At 44.1% G+C, this 27,373-nt stretch overlaps 1 long non-coding RNA gene across 1 annotated transcript; it reads left to right on the top strand.

Annotated features, from left to right (window-relative positions):
• On the top strand, nucleotides 1-25,973 carry LOC124616747. The gene is made up of 3 exons (XR_006979877.1): nucleotides 1-123; nucleotides 20,981-21,053; nucleotides 25,860-25,973. It is a non-coding gene; the product is annotated as an uncharacterized LOC124616747 (long non-coding RNA).
• Nucleotides 25,974-27,373: the final 1,400 nt, after the last annotated feature.

Raw genomic sequence — 27,373 nt, forward strand, 5'->3', positions numbered from 1 at the left:
GGGCGTCGCGACGCTGAGCTGGAACGCGACGGCCTTCCTGCGTGGCCACGAGCTCCGCCCGGAGGACAACCAGCGGGTGGGCGCGCTGCGCCTCGACGCACCGGCGGGACTTGCGCTCACCGGGTAGGCCTCGCCTGCGCTCCCCGACAGTCCCCAACTCCACACCGTCGCACGGTTGCCTCCACTCTCCGTTAGACTCCTATATAACGGCCTCAGTCGTCCGCCATGTGCGCGTGATTAGCCGAGCGGTCTAAGGCGCTGCAGTCATGGACTGTGCAGCTGGTCCCGGCGGAGGTTCGACTCCTCCCTCGGGCATGGGTGTGTGTGTGTTTGTCCTTAGGATAATTTAGGTTAAGTATTGTGTAAGCTTAGGGTACTAATGACCTTAGCAGCTAAGTCCCATGAGATTTCACACACATTTTTTTGTCCGCCATGTTTTCCCCGTCTCTGAGGATTCAGCAGTGTTTACCTTGTTGGTGGTTAACCTATTCGCACAACGTTTTAGAGTATTTCATTAAAATATTTGATATTGCTTGTACGAGGTAAACCAAACAGTAATTAATATTAATAGAAATATATAGAATGTCGTTTCTATATAGAAACATAGATTTGGAACTTGTAAATATTAAATGTAGTGAGTTAGGATCTCGGTACCAATGTCGTCACATATGGGTGTTACACAGCAACAACCTGTGACTATTTATTAACTTTTCCTGTATATAGCCGCTTGTAAAAGAGCTGTTTATTTTTTATTCAAAAGGATGTACATTACGAAATGCCGCATCTTCATTGTACAGAAGTGTATGGGGCGAGTATAATTCCATCTTGCAGTGAAACGAATTTTTATTAAAGCACCACTAACCATTAAAATTGCTGCACCACGAAGATGACGTGCTACAGACGCGAAATTTAACCGACAGGAAGAAGATGCTGTGATATGCAAACGATCAGCTTTTCAGAACATTCACACAAGGTTGGCGCCGGTGGCGACACGTACAACGTGCTGACATGAGGAAAGTTTACAACCGATTTCTTACATACAAACAGCAGTTGACCAGCGTTGCCAGGTGAAACGTTGTTGTGATGCCTCGTGTAAGGTGCAGAAATGCGTACCATCACGTTTCCGACTTTGCTAAGGGTCGCATTGTAGCGTATCGCGCCGGCCAGAGTGGCCGAGCGGTTCTAGGCGCTGCAATCTGGAACCGCGAGACCGCTACGGTCGCAGGTTCGAATCCTGCTTCGGGCATGGATGTGTGTGATGTCCTTAGGTTAGTTAGGTTTAAGTATTTCTGAGTTCTAGGGGACTGATGACCTCAGAAGTTAAGTCCCATAGTGCTCAGAGCCATTTTGTAGCGTATCGCGATTGCGGTTTATTGTATCGCGACATTGCTCCTCTCGTTGGTCGAGATCCAACGACTGTTAGCAGAATATGGAATCGATCGGTAATACGGAGGGTAATACGGAACGCCGTGCTGGATCCCAACGGCCTCCTATCACCAGCAGTCGAAATGACAGACATCTTATCCGCATGGCTGTAACGGATCGTGCAGCCACGTCTCGATCCCCGAGTCAACAGATGGGGACGTTTGCAAGACAACAACCATCTCCACGTACAGTTCGACGACTTTTGCAGCAGCATGGACAATCAGCTCGGAGACCATGGCTGCGGTTACCCTTGACACTGCATCACAGACAGGAGCGCCTGCGATGGTGTACTCAACGACGAACCTGGCTGCACGAATGGCAAAACGTCATTTTTTCCCATGAATCCAGGTTCTGTTTACAGCATCATGATGGTCGCATCGTGTTTGGCGACATCACGGTGAACGCACATTGGAAGCCTGTATTCGTCATCGCCATACTGGCGTATCACCCTGCCTGATAGCATGGAGTGCCATTGGTTACACGTCTCGGTCACCTCTTGTTCGCATTGACGGCACTTTGAACAGTGGACGTTAAATTTCAGATTTGTTACGACCCGTGGATCTACCATTCATTCGATCCCTGCGATACCCTACATTTCAGCAGGATAATGCACGACCGCATGTTGCAGGTCCTGTACGGGCCTTTCTGGATACAGAAAATGTTACTGCTGCCCTGGTCAGCACATTCTCCAGATCTCTCACCAACTGAAAACGTGCCGAGCAACTACAGCGTCACAATACGCTAGTCACTACTCTTGATGAACTGTGCTATCGTGTTGAAGCTGCATGAGCAGCTGTAACTGTACACGCCAACCAAGCTCTGTTTGACTCAATTCCCAGGCGTATCAAGGCCGTTATTACGGCCAGAGGTGGTTGTTGTGGGTACTGATTTCTCAGGATCTATGCACCCAAATTGCGTGAAAATGTAATCACATGTCAGTTCTAGAATAATATATTTGTCCAATGAATACCCGTTTATCATCTACATTTGTTCTTGGTGTAGCAATTTTATTGGCCAGTAGTGTAATTTCATGTCATATAACCAGCATTCATTTTATGTACTTCATGACAGATTTGTTGCTTGCTGAGTTATGGTAAAAAAATTATTCTTTAAAGTAATGCTACTTGTGCAGGTACCCTCACAATGACCAATCTGCTATAAAAATATCAGAATTTTCACTCGTTTTACCGTGCCTATATAAGAGATTGCGTTAAGCGTTATTCAGTTTGTTGATGTATGTTTATGATAAGACGTATAAATACATCAAAAATATTCCTATCCACTTGACCAATTGCGAAAAAATCTGAGAAATCGCTAAATTTTGAGACGAACTGCTTCAGTTTTCGACTGGGAAGAAATGCAACTGCATACAGCTGGTTTCATGTTTATAATTACTTCTATTAACTTACATTGAGAATACACAACTTAGCGTCGAATGGTTCCAATTGTCTCTCCGTCAGTTTATGGTCCATATTTTTCTTCATTCAGGGTGACTGGGAAATCTAAACACGTGAAAACAATTTTTTCATTAGTTAATGCAGTTCACAGTTGTGCAACTACCGTTATTTACGAAGTATTTTTAAGTACATTTAATTAGAAGTCTCTTCTCGCATCGTGACTCGTATGTAAATGAGTACGAATATCCTATACTTTGGGGAAAACATGGCGGACATTTTAGCTCACGTTGTAGGAGTCGTACTGTCGGCCTTCCAGCTCACATTATTCGGCCCAAGAGCCAGATCGCTATAAACAACGAATTCAACGGGAAAGTCATGTGGACCGTGACACCTTCCAGACACCAGTTTACCAAAACCGTTTATCTTCGTGAGAATAAAGTGAAATACACTCAATCAATTGCAGAAATCAAAGGTTTATTCAGGACCCCTGACCTAGGTTTCGATGTCTTTAGAAACTTCCTCTTCAGAAGTATCAATGTTTAACTCTACAATAGTTGATATTGTACACATGTTGAAATATAGATACACAGAAAAAGTGAAACATAACTCACTACCTTACAACGGATTACATTATCCAACCAATAAGTGTGAATAACACTGGTCCACATTGGGTTTTTTGCAGGAACCAAAGTAGACGGTCTTTGTAGATTTCAATGCCCTTAACACGAACATGTGGATAAAAATTCTCTGCTACCTCACGGTTACGGGATTCTACGTTGCACGTATATTACTGTCGTAATGAATACAATATATATACATCAGTTAAACCTCACGAGTTTATTCGTGCCGCTTATATTCTTTCCTTTTTGGATGGTGTCTGGAGCATCTCTCTGTAGTATCTTGCAGAAAAAACCAACATAGCAGTAGCCCATCATCCTGTGTACCGCTGTTCCATGAGGGAAATCTCCTGGTGGAACCGCTCGCCCTGATCTTCACTGAATACACCATACTTTACTGAGAATACATCGAGGTGGAAGGACAGGACGTGCATCTTCAGGGTCATGTTGCATCAATCACCTTATAAGGATGAATTTGTTTGTCCACAAGATCACTGTATTTTTCGGTTCTAGTGTTTCCCAAGAACAATGTCGTCATGTTACGAAAACACTGCCAGGCGTGCAGCTGATCAGGAATTAGAGTGGACTCAGTGTGCATCCGCAAACAGCTGTCGTATCTGTGGATCAATTAATATTCCCTTCATGATCTTCTCTTTGCTGGATAGTGGAAACTTATATAAATAATGAAATGCTGCTCCATTCCTGTGCACAGTCTTAATAAATGCTGTCATGAGTCACAGCTTAATGTGTAATGGTGGGAGAACATTTTTGTTTGGATTCCGTAGAGATTCTTCGGAAATATTTTTTGACCTAGGCGCCAGAGTCGTTCCTGAAGGCCATCCCTTCTGTATTAATATTTCTCTCTTCCGTGGCTGTCCCGTTCATACAGGTAGCAGCAATTGTTATTGTAACCTCCTTGTAAAGCCAACAGCATTACAATGACTATGAAATCTCCGTGTACCAGCCATTCACGCTTACTGTAATTAACACAGTTTACAACTGCTTTCAACATGGTGTAATTTTCCGTAGCTAAGGTAACATATGTGACAGGAATGATGGCCCTTAATACTATTCTGTAATAGTGCTGCCCTCAGGCTTGTTTTTAAGCCATCTATAACGACTCTCCTCTTGCCTGGTTTGTATGTAACGTTGAGGCATTTCAACAAACCTTCAATGTCACTGCATAATGTGGTGTCATCCTCAGAACTGAAATGACACTCAAATTTTTATGTGACTCTCCCGAAACACACACATGTACTGTGACATCGAGATGGCTCCACTGCTGCAGTCGTGAGGCCCAGAGTTCCGTTTTACGCTTTGGAGGATCTAAATCCCTAATGAGGTCACTGAGTCCACATTGCGTGGCTTTGTGTGATTCTCCAGGTGACGAAGTTGGTATAAATGTAGGGTTAGTGTCACTAGAAATTATTGCACTTTTTCAGCTCAGTATGTCTATTCAGTATCACCACTATCACTGATTGTCATTGGTACATGTGGGGGAACAGGAACTAGTAAATGGCAGATGGGATGTCAGTATATCTTCCTCTTGGTATTGACTCCTTTCCTCAGGAGACGTAACATACAAAAATAAGAATCCCATGCATGATTTGTAGGTCACCCCAAATAGTAGGCACACAGAACTTAATGTAGACTTTTTACCATTTACCCAAGCATTCAGTGTAGAAAAACATGTGGCATAACACTTGTATGGAGCCCACAATTTATCTTGCCCCCCAACTCGACAACCTGAAATACAAGGAATATGCTTCTTTCACTGCATTAGTCAATGGTCGCCTTCTTGAACCTCAAATAACATCGGCACAAATGTAATAAAAGTTATCTGGTTTGTCACTGCAGGTACGGCACGTTTTTGTGAAAGCACACATAGGCAGAATAACAATGTTCTTGAATTTCAACGCTTTACCTGACATAGATTCACCTCCAACCACAACGATGCTCGTTCCAATAAGAAGTGAACTAACGCAGTACAACAGCAAGCAACTGTGACACACGACAACTAATATCGCGTCTGGTTTCTACATTCGACAATGCTCATGTGACTGGATGGTGCGCATATGAGTCATGGTATAAAGCAGTGTTGCCAGTTTATCGTGGAAGCGTCCACCTCACTAACTCACAGCATAGGAAACCTTGTCACAATGCCCTTGCATGTAGCTCTTATAATGTCCCATAAGTGTGATTGTGAAATGTAAACACATTATGTACTTCTAACCCTGAGATAGGAGACAAGTTTAACCTTGATATACGTTTTCAGTGTACATAAATCTGTAACCCAAAAAATAAAAGGGGAAATTTGTGGACCAGTGTTTTTGTTGTATGGTAGTGAGGTGTTTCACACTTTTGAATAAATCTTTCACTGCTGCAACAGCTTGGCTGTATCTAACTTTATCTTCATGAATATTCCATTCTAAAATTATAGCATTTAGCCAAATTCAAGATTTTAGAACCGTTTATACTTTATACGTATTGTTTCCGAACTTTTTAGTCAACATGTAGAGGATGTTGGAATAAAAGAGAGCTCCAATACTACCTGTCGACTTTGACCACTGACGTCTTCACAAGCCCCGAAATGTAACAGAAGCATGTCTTCTAAATGGTGACCAGGACATCAATAATTCTCATGCAGTGAAAATACGAAACATGAATTACGGAATTTTGTAAATTTTGCATGGTAATAAATATTTAACATAATCGGATAACTGTAGGAAGTTGTAAGTTATGGGCGGGAATGAACTAAAATCTAAAATAACAATAAAATCACAAAAAACCGAAAATATACACATAAAAAACCGAAAAACGTAATACCATGGTTGATATAAAAAAACGCAAAAAATTAGCAAACTATTGAATCTAAGTCGCACTGAAATCATTACTTTGACCTATGCACTCAACTAAAAAGCATGACACCAGTACAGAAACCGAAAATCCGTCACTAATCCAGAAAGGAAAAGTGCGATACCAACACAGTTGGCTAAAACCCGCGACAGTTAAGGAAACGCGGTATTAGTAACATCACTTGACCTACTCAGCTCCACTAAAAAGCCGGATGCCAATACAGAAATCGAAAAACCGATACCAATACAGAAACCCAAAATGCTGTACCAATACAGTTACACAAAACTCGCGACAGTTAACGAAACACGGTATCGAAAACAGCATTTGACATACATATTCAAATGAAAAGACCGATAAAAGAAAAGTCTGTGGCGAAAGCCCGTGACCGGGCTATTGGTCTCGCTCTAGCATGAGTACAGCTTTCCATCGCCGCGACACAAAGAAATAATAGTTCAACAGCACTATAACGCACAAACTGAGCCTCTATCTCTCAAACCGAGTATCATGCCGGGCAAAAATTGTATACCGGGAAGGAAAATATATTTATAAGAAATTACAAGTACACGTAAGTTATAATCACTGTTTAGGCTCGTGATTAGGACAACCAAACGTAGTCTCGTTGTCGTCTGTTCAAATAGTTAAATTTGTAAACGTAATAATATCCCCATGCCACCACAATTCAAAACGCCCTCTACAAACTCAATGAAAACTACAACTTAGAAACTACAAGTACCGTCAAGTAAAAAGACCCAACGTTGCGCCGCTCAAAGCCGACATCAACATCAAAGGCTTAAATTGACCCAAATAACGTAACGTGAAAGGTAAGGGTCTCACACGCTCATGAGTCCATGAAGGTTGAGTAATGCAAGACAGACTTAAACGAAGAAAAACATCAAGATTTCTCGTTTTCAAACGTGGGCGGAAGTTCAAATGGTTCAAATGGCTCTGAGCACTATGGGACTTAACATCTGTGGTCATCAGTCCCCTAGAACTTAGAACTACTTAAACCTAACTAACCTAAGGACATCACACACACCCATGCCCGAGGCAGGATTCGAACCTGCGACCGTAGCAGTCGTGCGGCTCCGGACTGAGCGCCTAGAACCGCGAGACCTGGGCGGAAGTGATCGAAACAAACAGTATTCACTCAAATGACATCCTTGCATAGCCCTAGTCTGCACACTGTTACAATCATACTGGTAAGTGAAATGCTGATAATGTTGAGTGCACACTTTGATTTTATATCGTGTAAATTATGGCTTTATGAAAGCAGGGGTTATTGTTATTTTAAAATGGTTACTGTCATTATTACGAAAATCCTTAGTATGTGTGTTACTTTAAAATGTTTACTGTTATAATAACGAAAATCCTAAGTATATGTGGCATGTTATTACTGAGGTGAAGGGGTGGCAGTTGTAGTGGACATGGATGATCTGTACTGAAAGTAAAGTAATTTACATTTTGAACACCTACAAAAAAAATTCTGGAAGGGATGAATGGATGTAGACGCCTCTCTGATCTCCCTCCCCACCGCTCCCCCCACGCCACCGACGCGCCTTACCATATAAGATGAAGGTAAATCATGTTTTCACATCTGTAAAAGTATCCTAAAATACGAATACACTGCGACCACCCACAGAACTGAAATCTATATCGGCACCTGCTGCTGAAGACATGCGATAAGGTTCGGCGCTGTCGTTTAATAAACAAAACAATAGCTTACTCAACAAAATTTGTGATTGTATTCAGGACTTCCGAGCAGATAGAACACAACACTTCGATTTTAACGGTACAAAATCGACAGTAGCCCAAGGGAATGATATAGAGTCATTACTGTTTAAAATACGCAAGTTTATTCGAAAAATGAACACGTTTAATTAATTTTTATTCCGCAAAATATGATTTGGATGTGAATAATCTGCTGTCCGCAACCGAGAAAAATGCCTGCGAGAGGAATGCGGCAGCATGTTGGGCGTGCACTGTGGCGTAGTCTGTAGCAGAAAATGCCCGGAGTTCTAAAAATATTGTCGTCAAAGCAATTATGTGAACATTGTGTAGCTTACTTGTTTACATGTATACTATGTGATTATACTAAATCGTCATACATATTCACTTTGCTCATACTTCTGTAATAATAAAGGTCGAATTCTTCATTTGTTTGGCCATTGTATTAGTAGCTGCTGAACAAATAATGCATTAATTCAGCTACTGTGTTATGTTTGTTCTACCAAGGTGGATCCTTTCCCTCCCCTATACTTTTGCTAGTCATATACTTCTCCAGCATATGGTGGACAATACCTTTAAGTTCCGACCAAAGATGCTCAATGTCTTTGTGTCCCGCGGTGAATACTGGTACTTGGAGCTGACTATGAAGATATTCCCGGATGGTGCAGTGGTTAACGCACCTGCCTGGCAAGCAGCAGATCCCGGGTCTGAATCCGCATGTGGTACACGTTTCCACTCGTCCCACTGAGTCCGCTTAATGCCCCGCTGCAGCGGACACCAGTGATCCCCTTCGATTTACATATAATGTTTCACAGCTATAGAGTCTGCGTTTTGTCTGTTCTTTCGGACATAGAATTAATAGGTGTCGGTGAAGCACGTATAATTCACGATTTACGTGAACAATTACGCATCGAATTACACATGTTTGGTATTTAATGTATAACGCCCTCAGACCACGATCTTAGAATAATCGACAGACTGGAGCTGCGGTCACTGCTAGACTCTCGCTGGGTGACAGTGTACTGTTGGCGCTGTTGGGCGGGGTTGCCTTCAGTCTAATCTCGTTCAGATATAAAAAAATCCAGAGAGGGCAGTTGTTTATAGTGACTTGGTCGAATATTGCAAGGGAACATACTGATTGAATGCGAGCAACGAAACATGACACAGCAGGGCATCGGGTCTGCTAGTAGGGCAAAATTTTTAGGTTAGCCAATATCACTCACCCTTGGAACTCGCAAGGCGGAAAGAAGTGAGGGTACGGACTGTTTCCTGCTTCCCCTCCACCCCCCCCCCCTCCCCCGCGCCGCAACTCATCCCTCACTCGTAATTTTCAGAGCAGCTTCAGTAGGCACCACTGAAACGATAAGGATCTAAGAATCTGTTTACTACTGCTAGAGCGCAGATACTTGGCTAATCGACCACTAGAGTACTCGCGGGAACAGACAGCCAGTCCGTGCAATATGGCTGCCATGCAACGTAAGGTTTTCTGCGTTTTGAGTTTGGAAGGAGTAAGTTCGCAGTTTCAATGCAGAGGGCACTTTCCCTCCGATTCTGTATATTGATCCTCCAACTAAGAGAAACAGAAGCTGTTGCTTTAAGTAATTTCAGCAAACTGGATGTCTCTCCAAAGGAAGACACGCGGGTCATCTGCATGTGTCAGATGAGGACAATTCGTCAGCTGGAGAAACGTTGAAACTTTATAAACTGTTTTTTGTGATGTTTTTAACTTTATGTTTCCATCTGATATAGATTATTCGTATCCGCTTTATATTTAGTGAAATAAAAATTCTTTAAAATAGGTCCATCGTATTGAATAAGCCTGTATATAAATTTTGTAATGGAAGCTTCACCAGACTGAGCGCATATGATGCCCTTCTCTGGAGGAAGAATGCAACGTGAGAAGTCTCTAGCGAGACGCAGGACAGGAAGACTGCAGGGGATCGAAGATTTGTGTTGCAAATGTTAGTTGATCCTTAAAGTAAATAATTATGAGATATTGTGCACATTTAGGGGTAGGAATCCGAAGCTGTCCTATTACATTAAAGGCTATAAATCACTTAAACGAATATACAACAAAAAGTAAAGTATAACAGTAAAATACCGTGAAAGAAGTGGCTTATCAGACACTCGTTTGAACCATTTTGAAGTATTGCTCATCAGTATAGGACCCTGATCGGGCTGGATTAACGGAGACACAAGTAGGAGCGGCACTGTACACGACAAGATCTTTTGGAATGAGCGAAGTGGCAAAGGCTACAAGAGAGGTGTTTTGCATTATGGAGAGATTTACTGTTAAAATTACGATAACATAGGGACCAAGAAGAATCGGGCAGAATATTATTTCCTCCCACAAATGTCTCACAAAATGACCACGAGGAGAGAATCACGAGAAATTAGAAGTCATACGGACAGAGCGTTAACAATGACTACGTAGTTGCGACACCATTTTAAAAAAATGACCGCTTTTAGACCCGTCACGTCTAGAGACTACAAAGGAGCACAGCTCTAGAAATTAAAAAAAATTGAAAAACCACTGTTTTGACAGCAGTTTACCAAAAATATGATCGGATAGTAGTCAAATACTATGTATTTGAATGTTTGAGTGATACTGTACACGAATCTTCGTTATTAATCATAAAAGAAGCACCCATGACGAATTATTACCCACCCCCAGCCCACATGATGCTAAAACCATGTAACAGGTTCTAACACCGAGTAACACCCTCTCTAGCCTTGATAATGGTCTCAGTTCCGCGAGGTAGTGTGTCCACAAATTTCTTTAAATACACCATATCCACCCGAAGCGACTTATTGATGATTAGATTGTGGGGTGTTGAGTACTACCTTCAGCCACTGTTCCAAATAGCTCCCAGACATTTTCTGTGACATTCAGATCGGGAACTTCAGCGGAACAATAGAGGTGCGACAAGTTACCTGTGTGTCCTGCAGCGCAGGAACGTATGAGTACAGCTCAGTCATCACGACTATTGTCGTCTTGAAAGACTGAAATGTCCACAGCAAACCCGCCATGAACACGTAAACGAAGTAGCAACAGCTGGTTGCCAAGAATACTGAAATATACCATCCTAATTCATATTCACAGTTACCTGAATGGGTGGCCCTAAGTTATGATATGAAGAACCCCCGCGCAAAACAGTACAGTACCACAATGAGATTTTCACTCTGCAGCGGAGTGTGCGCTGATATGAAACTTCCTGGCAGGTTAAAACTGTGTGCCGGACCGAGACTCGAACTCGGGACCTTTGCCTTTCGTGGGCAAGAGCACTTGCCCGCGAGAGGCAAAGATCACGAGTTCGAGTCTCGGTCCGGCACACAGTTTTAATCTGCCAGGAAGTTTCAGTAAAGTACGACGTCTGGTCTGTACTACACCCAGCACACACTGCGGGCTGAGCATCTCATTGGGCCATATATGCAACTGACGATTGGCATCGTTTTGGAAGAGGCAAAATGGCGACCCGTCGGACCATAGTACCCTCTTCCAGTCAGTCACTGTCCAGTTCCTGCGTTATTTGGCCCATTGAAGACGAAAAGCTTTTTGTGCCGCCATGAGTAATGGTCTTTTACGATTTACCGACTCCAGATGACAACTGCATGCACTTTCCTTCCCAATGTTCGCTCGGAAACGAGTTTAGATACTCTTGCATTTACTAACAGCAGCACTTCCTGTCAGATCTGGAATTGTCATTAAGAAGGCGTGAAACTCGTCTCCAGTGCGGATGTTTTGATGACCACTGATATGATGCTGTTTCAAGCCTGCGAATAGCACAATTTGGACAGTCTGCGTTGATAAACTAACAAACGGAGGATCAATTCAAGGTGTCGTCGCTTGCACATACAAACACGATGGGTCTTTTCTGCCATTCTGTCATGTCTCGCCGTCACCCCATCTTATGCGCTGATTCCATAAAACCGACTGGCGTGTTCATAGCATAGCACTGTCATTACTTACGTCAGCGGTGGAGGGTCACATTACCGCACGGTACCAGTTCGACACTGCACACAGCGTTTCAAAAGCCCCAGAGTGCTCTTTTAAGAGGGGTGGCTAATATATTTCTTGTAGTCTTACGTACACCAGCATTTATAGACAGGTGCAAGTAGGTAACCAGTACAAGGCAGTCCATCGTAAGTACTGTATGTGTTCAACCAAAACAGAATTACAATATACACCGTGGTATATGTTACGTACGTTTAATAAACTGATTACAACAATGAGCCGAAACCAGTTACTGGGAATTGTGCAGCGTTTGTGATCAAGACGGACATTTATGAATAAAGTACCAAACATAATCACGGAATGCTTTACAGACTTTACGACTTCCGTTAGTAAATATCGTAGCATTAGATTTCCTCAGCAACATTCTATGTCAGTTTATAATTCTTGTGCTAAGTAGAAATTACACAGGTGTGCAAGAATATGTAATGGCTTGACGTTCCGTTTGCATTGGATTCCAGCAGTGAGTCACAGCATTAGTCCCACCCTATCTGGCCTTCGATGTGTCTGCCCTAAACAGAGATCGCAGGCCAAATCGACTCATTTGGGGGAGAAACAAAACTTCACAAATGCACGAGCGTAATAGAGTTTTCGCATTATCAGCCTGTCGACCTATGTGTTGCTTAAAAATGTTATCGTTTGCTGCAGTACAGTTGTCGTTGAACTTCGATCGTTTTAATAATAAAACTCATCTACAGAGAGGAGTTTGAGGAGCCGCCAGGGCAGCCAAGAGCAGTCCGCCTTTAGCCGCGGAGCAGCTCGGACTTGTTTACGTCCCGGCTGCGAACGTTCGCGGAAGTAGCGGTGTTTACACCGTCGTCACTCGCGTGTGTTACTGTTTGAATCGAACGCAATGACACACAATTTCGGAAAAACCACGGCACAGTTCACGTTCTGTAACGAGTATGCAAGACGGAAGGCTTTCGAAATCGAACGTTTCTTGAGGGACGAAGTGCATCTTAATTACACGGAGATTATTGGAATTCATTTATCAATCGTGAGCAGCACTCTTTACGTAAAGATGATTGATGACGCAGCATGCGATAGGATCATTGAAGCCGCCAAGCGAGTATTCCAGTTCCGACACTCCGATGGTCATATTGGCGAAGTTTTAGTTGCTCATTCGGACCTGGGCGTGCGTGCGATTCGAGTCTTCGAGCTGCCTTTCGAGGTACCCGAATCATTGGTCACTGAATCACTCCAGCCATATGGCAGAGTTATTGGTCATACGGCCGAACGTTGGGCAAGTTTTAGCACGTATCCAGTGCTCAATGGTGTCCGACAGGTGCGAATTGCCCTTACGAAACATGTGCCATCGTACATAAACATCGGCGGCTGTAGAGCTATTGTCATCTATGATGGACAGCTCCGGACATGCTCTGGGTGTGGTGGTGAAGGACATCTTCGATCTGCGTGTATGCAGAAGAGACTCGTGCAACTCCCCAGCGGAGACTTCCAGCATCCGACTACACCAACGTCACTGCCGATGACTTACGTGACGGCGCTTCGCGGGGAGGCGACGCCGAGGTCGGAGCGCACTATCGAACCGACGCCGCAGTTGATTGAGGCGCCTTCGGACCCCACTGACGACGGAATGGCTCCGACCAACCTCCAATCTCAGACACTACAGGTGGTGCAGAAAGAGGATGACAGCATCATAATAGGCATGGAAGCTGAAGTGGAACGGCTCCAGGGCGTTGTGGCGGCGGCGAGAACGCAGGAGATGCAAGATTCGCGAACACCAAAGGCCGAGGTTAGGGCCCGCAAACAACGCTCGCCAAAGCGCCGCAAGAAGCGCCGACTAAACTCTGCGGAGACGCTCCCTTCTCTTCTTGGGAGCCCAGATGAGTCTAACACTATGGACCTGTCTGACTTGGAACCACAAGCTTCGGATGTCGCAGACCATATGAATTCGGACAGTGAAAAGATGTCATGTCGTTCAGACGACGCACCCGCTCAGGGGCCTGCTACCCCTTCTGCGGCGGAGTCTAAAGCTGCGAAAGAACAACAGATGTCACACATCAATGCGCACAAGAAAATTTAGAGCACCCCAATAATATCAGCTGGTATGAGCAGGACGACGAAATCACCGATGTGGACCATTCTATTGGTGGGGACTCGCATCCGTCCGCATCTCAAGAAACCTAATGCCGCAGGTACACGTCCGTCGGGCGACCCTCTGCGGATGTTCAAAGGGACTATCGACACGGTGAAACTTTGTCATTTTAACATCATGTGGAGATGACAGCTACTCGATCCCAGGCATACAGAATAGGGACAGTGAATGTAAATACCATTAGATCGCCCGTGAAACAGCAGTTGTTTAGGGACATGGTATACGCGTCGAATGTGGATATACTGATGGTGCAGGAAATTTACATTCCTGAGTTCCAGGAAGTACATGGATACATCTCCTACACCTCGCCGCACTCGAACAACGACAGTGGAACGGCGATATTGGTCCGGGCCGGGATTCCGGTTCGCGACCTGGCTTATCTACCTTCGGCACGAGGACTGGCGATAACTGTTAATGGAATTCGCATTCTCAATGTTTATGCCCCTTCCGGCACAGACAACAGACGGGCGCGTGCGAGATATTATTCGGAAGAGATTGTGCCCTTATTTACCGGCAGATTCGATCATTTCATTATAGGTGGCGACTTCAGTTGTATTTTAGTCCAAAAAGACCAGACTCCACATTACAATACCTGTCGTGAATTGCATGTGCTATGCCGGGATCTGGAGTTAAGTGACACCTGGGACATGATTCATAGGAACCGTGAGGGATATACTTTTTTTATCAATCACTCAGCGAGCAGACTCGATCGAATATATGTTTCGGTTGGCCTACAGGATAAGATGGTCGACGCGGAACGATGGCCTGCGGCATTTACTGATCATCTGGCTTACATTTGTACCATATCACTCCCTAGGCAAAATGTGTGGAGAAGCCGCGGGACATGGAAGCTCAATTCGTCACTTTTGGCGGACCCAGAATGTCGTCAGAGAGTCGAGGAGGTATCGGCCACATGTCAACGCCGTCTACCAACATATACCTCCGTGCTTCAATGGTGGCTCGAGTTTACTAAGCCGGCAATAAGAAGAGCTCTAATACACTATGGTCGGGATAAGACGAGATGGCAAAGAGACACTCTTGATTATTATTACACCATGCTTCGTGAGCTGTCCTTCCAGGTGCCGTCTGCAGAACATCATGCGGAAGTTCATCGTGTCAAGGCACAAATCCTATCGATCACTCGACGACGACTGGGTGGCATCCCAATACGGGCAAGATGTCTCGACACCATCTCTGGGGAACGTACCTCGATGCACCATGTGTCGCGGGAACACAAACGTTACCGCCGGGCATTGGTAACAGTGCTCCACGGTTTAGATGGCCGTCAACTGACAACACAACAGGACATTGCAAATGAATTTTTAGAGCATTTCCGCCACCTCTATGCCGGTACACCGACGGACCGTCGGATGGGGGAAGAGATACTGCAATATCTGCAAACGACACTGACAGAGACGGATAAGGCAGCGCTTATGGAGCCACTCACAGAAGACGACATAAAGGTGGCACTCACAAAAGGAGCGGCCTATAAATCACCAGGGCCAGATGAGATTACGCTAGAGTTTTATCGAGAATGATGATGCCACAGTTGGTGTCGATGTACAATGAGGCGATGCGTCCGGACATGCGTCTACCGTCGGATTTTGTGACGGGCTTTCTTCTTCCTATCCCGAAGATGGCGGGGAGTCGCAGTGTTAATCAATGTCGGCCTCTCACTATGCTAAACACCGACTATAAAATCTTTGCACGACTACTAGCGTCTCGTCTCAAGCTGGCGATATCCAGGACAATATCCCCTGATCAGGCTTGCCTAGGGGTGCGAAGCAACATCTCGGCGTTAAGTGAATACCGTGACGTTATCACCCTTGCGGAAACGTGTAAAATGCGAGCAGCGATGATATCTGTGGACTTCGATCGTGCGTTCGACAGGATAAACCATGACTTCTTGGCGTCAGTCACGAGCCGAATGGCAATTCCACCTGTTTTCATCTCCATCGTTATGAGGCTAATACGAGGGGCTACATCAAAGGTGATTGTAAACGGTCGGGAAGCGGGCTCGATTCCTATTAACAGCTCAGTCCGACAAGGGTGCCCACTCTCCATGATGCTGTTTGCGATAGCGCTTGAGCCGCTGATGTGTGTTATGAGGCGCTCACTTACTGGGATAGCGCTTAATGAGAACTCTTTCGTTTGTCGCGCATATGCGGACGACCTGATCCTTCTTGTCAGATCAGGACATGAAGTGCGTCAGGCTGTTGAACATCTAGACTCTTACGGGACGGCGGCAGGCAGTGTCGTTAACATGACGAAATCCAAAATTATGCACATTGGACGGGGTCTGGAAGACGTACCGGGACCATTTCAGGCGGTGGAATCGCTGAGATGTCTGGGGATCACATTTACCCGTTCACTACGGCGGTCAGCGGCGGCGAGTTCTCGGCGGCTTCTGCAGAATGCTCGTCTGACGATACGCAACAACTCACTGAGAGCCTTTGACATGATCCAACGTGTGGCATACACTAACGTTCACATAGCGTCACGACTGCCCCATTTAGCGCAGATCCTACCAACACTGAAGGGTATTGCAGACCGCCTCATGGCTGCCTTTGGTTACTATGTTAGTACTGGGATGTTATTTAAGATCTAATATGACACGTTAACGCTACAGTTCCGGAACGGTGGCCTCAACCTCACAAACGTGCGAAACAAAGCTCTGGCGCTTTACATGCGAGCGATGATACGAAATTGGCAACAACGAAAGCATACTATAACGTCAGCTCTGATAGAAGTACTTGTTTCGCCGTCATACGAACCCCCTATTGCAGTGGGCAATATTTCACCTTCTCTTGTACACATTGCCTCATTTCTTCTTGATTACAGTTAAGTTCGTCTGAAAGTACCTTCGACGAGAATATCCATGACTCAGGAGATCTATAGGTGCTTGATGGATCACCATAGCCGCAACATAATGGAATTCAAATACCCGTCGAGAACGTAGAACCACATTTGGTGTGCAATGCATACTCCATTATTGTCAACAGCCGCGAGATTGATGTGGTATATTCTTATAAACCGTAAACTTGTGACCAGGAGTCGATTACATACAATTCATATGGTCGATTCTCCCCTTTGCACAAACTGTGGACTGTTAGCAACGGAAGACATTGGTTTAGTGTGTGGCGCAGCGAGGGACGTCTGGATGCTGACGCGTCGAATACTGGCCTTCCTTCGGCGCACTAAGTACACAGAAATCACATCGGATGTACTTTTTCTACCAGACAAGACCTTTTTTCCCAAACAAAAGACATATGCGGTCAATTGGATCGCTGGCCATGCGACGAAATATTTGTATTCGTACGATATTAAGTCCGTGATGGATTATTGGATGTATTTACAAGAACAACACAAGTTCATACGGAGTCATACGAAATACAGGACTTACTTTTCCAATTTTTTAGGAAGTGTTTTTCACAATCCACCCATCAACTGGGTGTCCCAGAACTGAGAAGTCTCCTGTAGCAGAACGACTAGAGACAGTACTGCGCGGTTCAATTACATCGGCATACAGCACACTGAGAAGACAACTGGCCCCTACCTGTTGGCCCCAGTTATGACTAGATTATGTTAACTTGAAAAAAAAAACACACACACACACACACACAGACACACACACACACACACACACACACACACACACACACAACGATGGTAAACACCTAAACCCCCTCAGATAATGGTCCTTCGAATGGTCGACGCAGGAGAAATACATGCCGCCCACAATGGCAGAAATGGTCAAGATTATATGGCTTTCTGCCAGATTTATGATGCGACACCGCTTGCTGCAGGGATTGTGATGCAGATGATAACTTCATTTTCACTCCCGCCCGTGACTAGGATTGTCATTTAATTTATTCATGCTACAAACAAAAAGAAAAAAAAAGAGGGCGGCCTTTACGTTGATTTTATGGTTTCCAAATTGTTTTTGCTGTCTCGATACTTTTCTTATCCGTAGGACAGCACAATCGTACGAATAAAGATTGTTTGTGTTGCCTGCCTTCCTGTTCCCCCCCCCCCCCCCGCCCCCCCCCAAAAAAAGTGGTCGCATTGTTGGACCATAAAGCGGAGGAACCGCGTTTTTATTTTTATTTTATTTTTTCTTTAAAAAAGTTGGAAAAAAACCAAAAACAACAAAAAAGATAAAAAAAGTTGGTAGAGCACTTGCCTGCGAAAGGCAAAGGTCCCGAGTTCGAGTCTCGATCATTACTTTAAAAAAAAATTAAAAAAAAGAGCGCTAACTCGCTGCTTCCTGGACTTGGGTAGGCGCGCCGACCCTGGATCGAATCCGGCCGGCGGATTAAGGACGACGGCTGGTGTGCCGGCCAGCCTGGAAGTGGTTTTTAGGCGGTTTTCCACATCCTCCTAGGTGAATACCGGGCTGGTCCCCACGTCCCGCCTCAGTTACACGACTCGTAGGCATTTGAAACACATTCACACTATTTCACGATTTACACTAGAAGCAGACAGCTGGGGTACACTACTTCCGTCCTGGGGGTATGGGGTGGCAGCAGGAAGGGCATCCGGCCACCCCTTAAAATTAACAATGCCAATTCCGTACATAACCCCGCCGACCCTGCGCACAATGTGGGATAAATGCAGTAGCAAAAGAAGAAGAAGAAGACAGAGAGGAGTTTGAGAGATTGCCACATTGCGATCATTCCAACCCACCGCTTCAGTTTGCTACATACATAAACACAAAATGGTTCACACCTCCACAGAAACAAAAAAAAAAAATCTTACAAAAATCGAAAATTGATTTTCTAAGTTTACTGTAACTACTGCTCTGCAGAACGTAAGGGCGAAATAGATGAATTAACAAGTCGGTGGAAGTGAATGAAAGTGTAGGAGCATGTTTCCAGAAATATCCAGCTCGTGCACAGAAAGGTGGACGGCACATAACGTGAAGTCGACATGACTTTAGCGCCAAATGCGGCTGGCCCCGCAACACCAAACCGGTTGAAGCAAGTTGGAAAAGATACTGTGTGTCAATCAGGGAGCAGTTACGGTGCACCGTCGTGCTGTTCTTCATTACAACATGGCCTGTAGACAGTATTTGGATGGTTTCCCAAGGGGAAGAACCATCGGGAAACGAAGGAGTGTGATATGTGGCGACTGGTATTGTTCACAGCGTTGTTGCACATGTATGGGGAGCGTTCCGAATTACAAGCACCGCTGCCCGAAGTCGACAACGATGAGCTACAGCAGCAGATGACCACTACATTGTGCAACAGGCAAGAAGGGACACACGTGAAACACCGGATGCAGTTGCAACTTCACTGAATAGGAGGAATGCATGACACGCAACCTCGCGCCCCAGAGTGGCACGGCGACTGCATTGGGGTGGTCTGTCCGTCGACCAGTACGTTGGCTTCCGTTGACACTCGCACATCGGCGGTACCGTTTGCGATGATGCCAAGAGCATAAGGACTGGACCAACGAGGACTGGGATTGCGTGTCCCTCTCGGTTGAGAGCAGATTCTGGACGTACCCTCATATGAGGAGAGATGGGAACACTTAACGCATCCAGGAGCATTGCTGAACGTGATCGTTTTGGTGGTCCAGATATTAAGCTGCGGTGTGGCGTAATGTTGCACAGGTGTGCTGACCTCCAAATCTTTGAATACGCTAGACTCACTGGTCAACGGTATTGTGATAATGTATTCCTTCCCCCTACGCGTCTTTTCAGGGACACATTCAGTGCTCGCTTCACTTTTGTGGATGACAATGCGCGACAGTATCCAACAGCGCAGGTGGAGGCGATCCTGGAACGAGAGGATATTCGGCGAATAAACTGGTTCGCCCATTCCTCCAATTTAAATCCCATTGAGCACGTGTGGGATGTGATGGGAAGACGTATTGCAGGACGTCCATATGGACTGGCGACCGTCCAACGGTTGTCAACCGCGCAGCTGAAGGAATGGCGCCTCCTACCACAAGAACTCCTTTCCAACCTTGTGGCCAGCGTGGGAGCACGTTGCAGAGCATGCATTTCTGTCCGTGCTGTTCACACATCCTATTAAGAATCTTGACCCATTTTCTATCACGTCCAGGGTGCCTTTATGAATCACTGTGATTTAAAAGCAATTATTGTGTTTGTATTAAGGTGTCATTTCTATTCGTCTCACTGCGAATTTATTTCCGTTACCTTCTAAATTATACCGTAACAGTTCTTTCTATGTATGGCCCAAGTTCATCGAGCTATGTTGCTTGGCAGTGAAACATCATGTGAAAGTTACTTTTGTCATTAAGTTTTGCACACCAGAGTCCGCAGCTCGTGGTCGTGCAGTAGCGTTCTCGCTTCCCTCGCCCGGGTTCCCGGCTTCGATTCCCGGTGGGGTCAGGGATTTTCTCTGCCTCCTGATGACTGTGTTTTGTGTGCTGTCCTTAGGTTCGTTAGGTTTAAGTGGTTCTTAGTTCTAGGGGACTGATGACCATAGATGTTAAGTCCCATAGTGTTCAGAGCCATTTGAACCATTTGCACACCAGAGTATAACATAATTTCTGTTACGTTCATTTAAATATGAATTTAGACAGCAAAATGATATTCAAGATGCAGGAGGAAAAATGACTTCATAGAAACCGCTGTATGGTTGAAACTTCCTGGCAGATTAAAACTGTGTGCCGGACCGAGACTCGAACTCGGGACCTTTGCCTTTTGCGGGCAAGTGCTCTAGCACCTGAGCTACCCAAGCACGACTCACGCCCTGTCCTCACAGCTATACTTCTGACAGTACCTCGTCTCCTACCTTCCAAACTTTACAGAAGCTCACTTTATGGTTGATGAAATTAACAAACTTATCTTTTCTCATTCCAGAGGCACAGAGCCACGCTACATTTCTGCTGTTTCGGATGGCAGGGAAAGTTACAAATTCACACAGTTCTTCAGGGTAAGTATATCACGTAAATAGCCGTCTGCGTAACACTTAAAAACTTCATTACATTGACTTGCCTAACAGTGTCCCACAAGCTACTATTGTTCATATTTATATATCAGATTATTTACCCTCCTTGGCTCTTGCTAGTAAGGCAGAAACGAGGCTTATATTACGTTGGTCAATTTCATGTGTGCTTTATATGTGGGCAAATCACAGATCAATACAATACGTTGCGACTGTTGTTGAAACATACGAACATGGTTATGTCTTTCCTCATGACAATGACGATAAATAATCCGAAAGTTATCAGTTTACCCATTCGATGTGGAATGGGTAATCTAGGGTCACATTCAATATTTACAGAGCGAGTAAATATACCGACATGCGATTTTCACTAAGTTATAGCGTACGTCTCTTGGCACCCGAAAATTTTTTTAGCTTTTGTACCTGTCGGTGTATTAAACTGACTTTTTTTTTTAATGGACCTGTACACTTTTTTCTATGGCACTGGAAAGAGCCTATGGAGAGAAGTTCAACGACATAACATGTGTGAAACTTGATGAAATAGTAACAAGATGACAGCGTCGCAAACGCAGACCGCTGTCCTGCCATCAGGAGAAGGGGTCCCACTAATGTTTGTTCTTTAATGCAAAATGAATGCGAATAAATAATTCAGGAACGGTTCATGTGTTCACTAGTGCACTTGAAGCGCATCAGTCGGTGCTCTGCTGTTGCCACGGTCAAACAAGATGTTCGGATTTCCACAATGTATAGGGCAGTTAAAATGTCATTATGGTCTTCGTTTATGGCGATTATCGGCACACTATTAGAAAAGCGGTGCAACCGTATGCTAAATTATATCCTGTACTCACCGAGATGTCACGATCTACCTTGAAAAATACTATTTGAAAAATTCATGCAAATGGATGTTTGACAAACATAATGCACCATCGCAGAAGATGAGCCTCTGATGAGAAAATATGACTAAGCCTTTAATAGCGGTACCAGGTAATCCATTTCAGTACGAGGCATTCCGACCGTGCGAGCGGTATCAATCAAAACAGTCGTCTGCGAATAGTACAGTCCAATGCATTTTATCTTGTCCACATTTCTTTTGATCAACAGTTTCATGGTAATGACTGCCAAAATCGGTTAGAGATCTAGTAATGATGTCAACGATAACTGCAACATGATGCGGCGCTTCTATTCAAAACTTTTTTACAGGTGAAGCATCGTTTACAAATCAAGGGCAGTTTAATCTTCTGGTAATATAAAAATCCATGCTGGCTGAGAGAAGTGGAGAAGCAGCTACTTTGACCTGTCAAAGTGTGGTGCGTGCATTTCAAAAATCGCAGCGTTGGTCTCTGTTTTACTGATGAGACTCTAAATGATCACAGGTGTCCCTAACAGGTATGTCGCAGTTATTGGATATCCCACAAGACATAAGACAATCCATATGGTACCAGTGTTCCTGGTTTACCACAAATTCCTCACAGAACATTTGGGGACTGTCGGTTCGGTCGTTTAGGAAACACAAAACGGCCTGAACGTTTAGCAGACATATCGCCTCCGCACTTATATCTGCGCGGAAAACTGAAACTAGAGTGGGCAGTATCGTCAATGTGGTATCGATTTGTAGTACGCATCCATGTTCGAGGTCAACATTTCTAGCACTTGATATGAGTGATAATAATGATCACACGAACCTTCACTAGTAGGAAAAACTTCTGTGAGTTTTTTCCGCTTGACGTCACGATAGTGGCCTGCGGCGTTATTGTCTTGTTACTATTTGATGAATTTCCACTTGTAATATCTCTTTATATTCGATGAATTATTCTGATACAATTCTACCCTTGAATGACGTTTACTAATTTTCTATCTTCATACTCGCAGAATACATGAGCAAAGTAGTTTCATACAATAGCTATGCCATGAGCGCATAATTATTCTTTGTAGTACTCTCTCTGGTGGTTGTTAGAGATTGTCTTCGTGCCGATTAGCCTGAGCATTGTTTGAAGAATTGTAATCTGAATATTGAGATTTATGACAAAAGATAACTAATACGAAATTGTACGAGTTAAAGGGATATATATATATTGCTCCTTCATACAAAAGGTCTGTAACCATTTACGTTATTTGACAGTTGAGAATTAATGATATTCTGATATTCATCGATATATTGCGTAGTGGTTAATCAGGAGGGAACTTCCGAAAGACTGGATACGAACCTGCATTTAATATTCCAAGAGCTCCATTACTTCTTCGGAAGGTTAAACTTCATCAAAGCCAAATATCCGCTCTGAGGTTTCCCGACTGATTATACAACGCTCCCAAAAATACGAGGCATTTTATTTGTACAGATTAGCAGACTGCTGCAAAGCACGAGCCTGCAGAGAAGAAGAATCATCGCCTGATTTCATTCCAACAAGTAAAATTTCTGAATCATTTTGAGTGACTGAGCTATGACTGTGTTTTCTATTATGAATGACTGATTGCTCGAACGAATTGGGAACTACATAATTACATAGATAGGAGGAAAAATTGCACACTTATCTCGTCTATCCAATTCCACGGAAAACATATAGTTAGATTAAATGAAGTCAATTCAAAATTAGTTAAAATTAGCTTAAGTTACTACACGAAGTCGCACAAGGAGCCTGTGACCAATATCTAAACTCTGAGCACGTCTTATTTCTTTGGATTCTTAGGTGGTTAAAATCACCAGATTACTTGCTGCTAAAAATTATATTTGCTTACGAGTTTCGGGCATACACTATGTGATCAAAAGTATCCGGACACCTGGCTGAAAATGACTTACAAGTTCGTGGTGCCCTCCATCGGTAATGCTGGAATTCAATATGGTCTTGCTCCACCCTTAGCCTCGATGACAGCTTCCACTCCCGCAGGCATACGTTCAACCAGGATGACAACTTCCACTCCCGCAGGCATACGTTCAACCAGGTGCTGGAAAGTTTCAAGGGGAATGGCAGCCCATTCTTCACGGAGTGCTGCACTGAGGAGAGGTCTCGATGTCAGTGAGGCCTGGCACGAAGTCGGCGTTCCAAAACATTCCAAAGGTGTGCTATTGGATTCAGGTCAGGACTCTGTGCAGGCCAGTTCATTACAGGAATGTTATGGTCGTGTAACCACTCCGCCACAGGCAGTGCAATATGAACAGGTGCTCGATCGGGTTGAAAGACGCAATCGCCATCCCCGAATTGTTCTTCGTCAGTGGGAAGCAATAAGGTACTTAAAACACGAATGTAAGCCTATGCTGCGATAGTGCAAACAAGGGGTGCAAGCCCCCTCCATGAGAAACACGGCCACACCCTTAACACCACCGCCTCCGGTTGGTACTACACACGCTGGCAGATGACGTTCACCGGGCATTCTCCATACCCACACCCTGCCATCGGATCGCCACATTGTGTACCGTATTCGTCACTCGACACAACGTTTTTCCACTGTTCAGTCGTCCAATGTTGACGCTCCTTACACCAAGCGAGGCGTCGTTTGGAATTTACCAGCGTAATGTGTGGCTTACGAGCAGCCGCTCGACCATGAAATCTAAGTTTTCTCACCTCACGCCTAACTGTCATAGTACTTGCAGTGTATCCTAATGCAGTTTGGGATTCCTGTGTGATGGTCTGGGTAGATGTCTGCCTATTACATATTACGGCCCTCCTCAACTATCGGCGGTCTCTGTCAGTCAACAGACGAGGTCAGCCTTTAAGCTTATGTGCCGTATGTGCCCCTTCACGTCTCCACTTCGCTATCACATCGGTAACAGTGGGCCTATGGATGTTTAGCAGTGTGGATATCTCGCGTACAGACGTACGACCCAAGTGACACCCAATTACCTGACCACGTTCGAAGTCCGCGGAGTGTACCATTCTGCTCTCTCACGATGCCTAATGACTGCTGAGGTCGCTGACATGGAGTACTTGGCAGCAGATGGCAGCACAATGCACCTAATATGAAAAACGTATGGTTTTGGGGGTGTCTGGGTACCATGAAAGTGCAAGCACAACGTGTAGATGACATTGAGAGTGAAACAGTTAAAAACTTTCACACATAAATTTACATACCGTATAACGCGCCTTAATTTGTAGTACAGCCCCACATAATCACATTCTTCTCATTGATGTTAAATTTATGGTGGGTTGCCGTTACAAAAAACTAACTACAAGTACAACACCTGCGACAACGTGGCATACTGTGTGGTTGACAGAGCGTTGCCTCTACTGTAATGTGGGAAATTCAGAAAACATTAATCAGGCTGCTGTTCCGCAGTGCAGATCCAGTATTTTCATCATTGTGCCACTTCACTTTTTCTCTATTTTCTCATTGACTTCGACAGCTTGTTTGTTGACATGATTCGTTTTTGGCACATGCATTTGAACTATAAGAACATTTTAATTTACATATAAAGATCATCTAAACGCTGTTATACGAGTAGCTATTTAATAATTTTTCTCCATGTTAGTTGCTCTTCTTCCAGCATATTTTCTATGTTTAGGCAGTACCCGTTGTTCCAATGATATTTTAAAAGTCTTTGAACAAACTGTGTCTGTTGTAATAAATTGTAGCTATTTCAACAACTTTTTTTTTATCTTTCGGAATGATGTGCTCGTATCTGCTTTTGATTTAGTCCTATTATAGGATGTTCAGTGTTGTGTATACGCCTGGATGTTTTATTCGTATATGTATGTAATGGCAATGTACAGAGTTTAATTCTTTACCATCTGTAAATTTAAGCTGCGGGCTGCATGTGTGATTTCAATACATGAAGTGAATCTGTAATTCATTTGTCAACAGGTTATTAACGCTGGCGCGTACCGTCTGCAGAGTTTCAACTTCAGCTTGCATTTACCTCTGGGGCTTGACTACGAAGGGCGGCAGTACGGTGGGATCCACTACGAAACGCCGAAGGTAATAATGAGCCCTGAGCAGACTTACCCTCTTGTACGTCTGTGAAATTCTCTCTCCTATGCTGAAACAAAAAATATGGCATCAGGTCGGTAAAGAACTTGCGATTATTTCCCAGGCCTTTCTAAGAAACAAAACTGAAGTACTAAGTAAAACATACCGGAACGTGAATAGTTCTCGGATAAGTAAACAAGTTAAAATGGAAAACTGATTGTTTCATAATGATTATTTTGTGAATAATATGTGTCTCTTCACGCCATGACCTCAAAATAAAGACACCTGTGACGTGTTTCTGATTCTCTGACCACTAATTCACATCGATTCAAATACCCAGCTCACTGATATTTAAGGGAACTGAGAAGCAAATCCTTTCCGGATGCTTCTGTCGTAATTGTAGAACTTTCGGCGCACTAGTGAATCAGTAAGTTCAGGAAAATCAAAGATGCTGGTATAAATTGTACTGGTGTGTAAAGTGTTATGGTGAATGACGACATTTACAATGAATGTGATCGAGCGATACCATCGTAGGTATTAGAAATCTTGCGGGCACCCCAATTTGACGCTGGGGTATGCCAAAATAATACAGACAAAGAAAGACTCGAATTTTGATACAGATTACCAACAATCAGAAATAAATATTTATCAAATTTTCGTCCACGTAAGACCAATCTCTGCTGAAACAGGTGTCATAAGTGGACAATAAAAACAATAAGATGTTGTCCATAGGAGTACAGTGATGGGCAGTCCGTCGGTTGAATGATGTGAACTCCACACTGAAATTACTTTTGTCCTGTTCCAATACTTTTTATCAATGACGGACACGTAATTGCTGATCTAGCGAATCTCTCCAAACAGTCTTTTTCCCTAGCGTTTATCCTGTCTAGTACACAGTGCAGTGTTTGAGGATTTGTCAAGGAGAGTCGTGTGCACCATTTGTGTGTTCTGTATGTTATCGTATTTTAAGCGTTTTTCTATCGCATTTCCTGAGACAGTATGTGGGGAACAGCACAGCGTTCGGCTAAACGAGCATGCGAAACGGTCGTTAATCCGCCACACAGATTCAATGCTGGTCTGACCAATGGCCCTGTTTCTCAGGTATTATGAGCAGGTCAGAATTTCCACATAGCACTTTTCGAAATGTGTACTCCGCGGAAAATCTTATGTATACTTATAAGTGGCGCTTTTTGCACAAGATCCAGCCTCTCAAATTATGCTGCGCGAATTCTTTTCTCTTCTTTGACAACAGTTCCAACTTTCTGTGACTTGAAGATTCCACTCTTTTGAATCTTGTTGGAAAATTTTTATCTGTACATTCGTTCGGGTTGTTGGTACTACATCCTGCTGCAATATACAAGACTGTAAGTTAATGTGACTCATATTTCTCTCCTTTGAAAAAGTCATGA

Source organism: Schistocerca americana, chromosome 5, assembly GCF_021461395.2.
Source record: "Schistocerca americana isolate TAMUIC-IGC-003095 chromosome 5, iqSchAmer2.1, whole genome shotgun sequence".
In the NCBI taxonomy this organism is placed as follows: domain Eukaryota; kingdom Metazoa; phylum Arthropoda; class Insecta; order Orthoptera; family Acrididae; genus Schistocerca; species Schistocerca americana.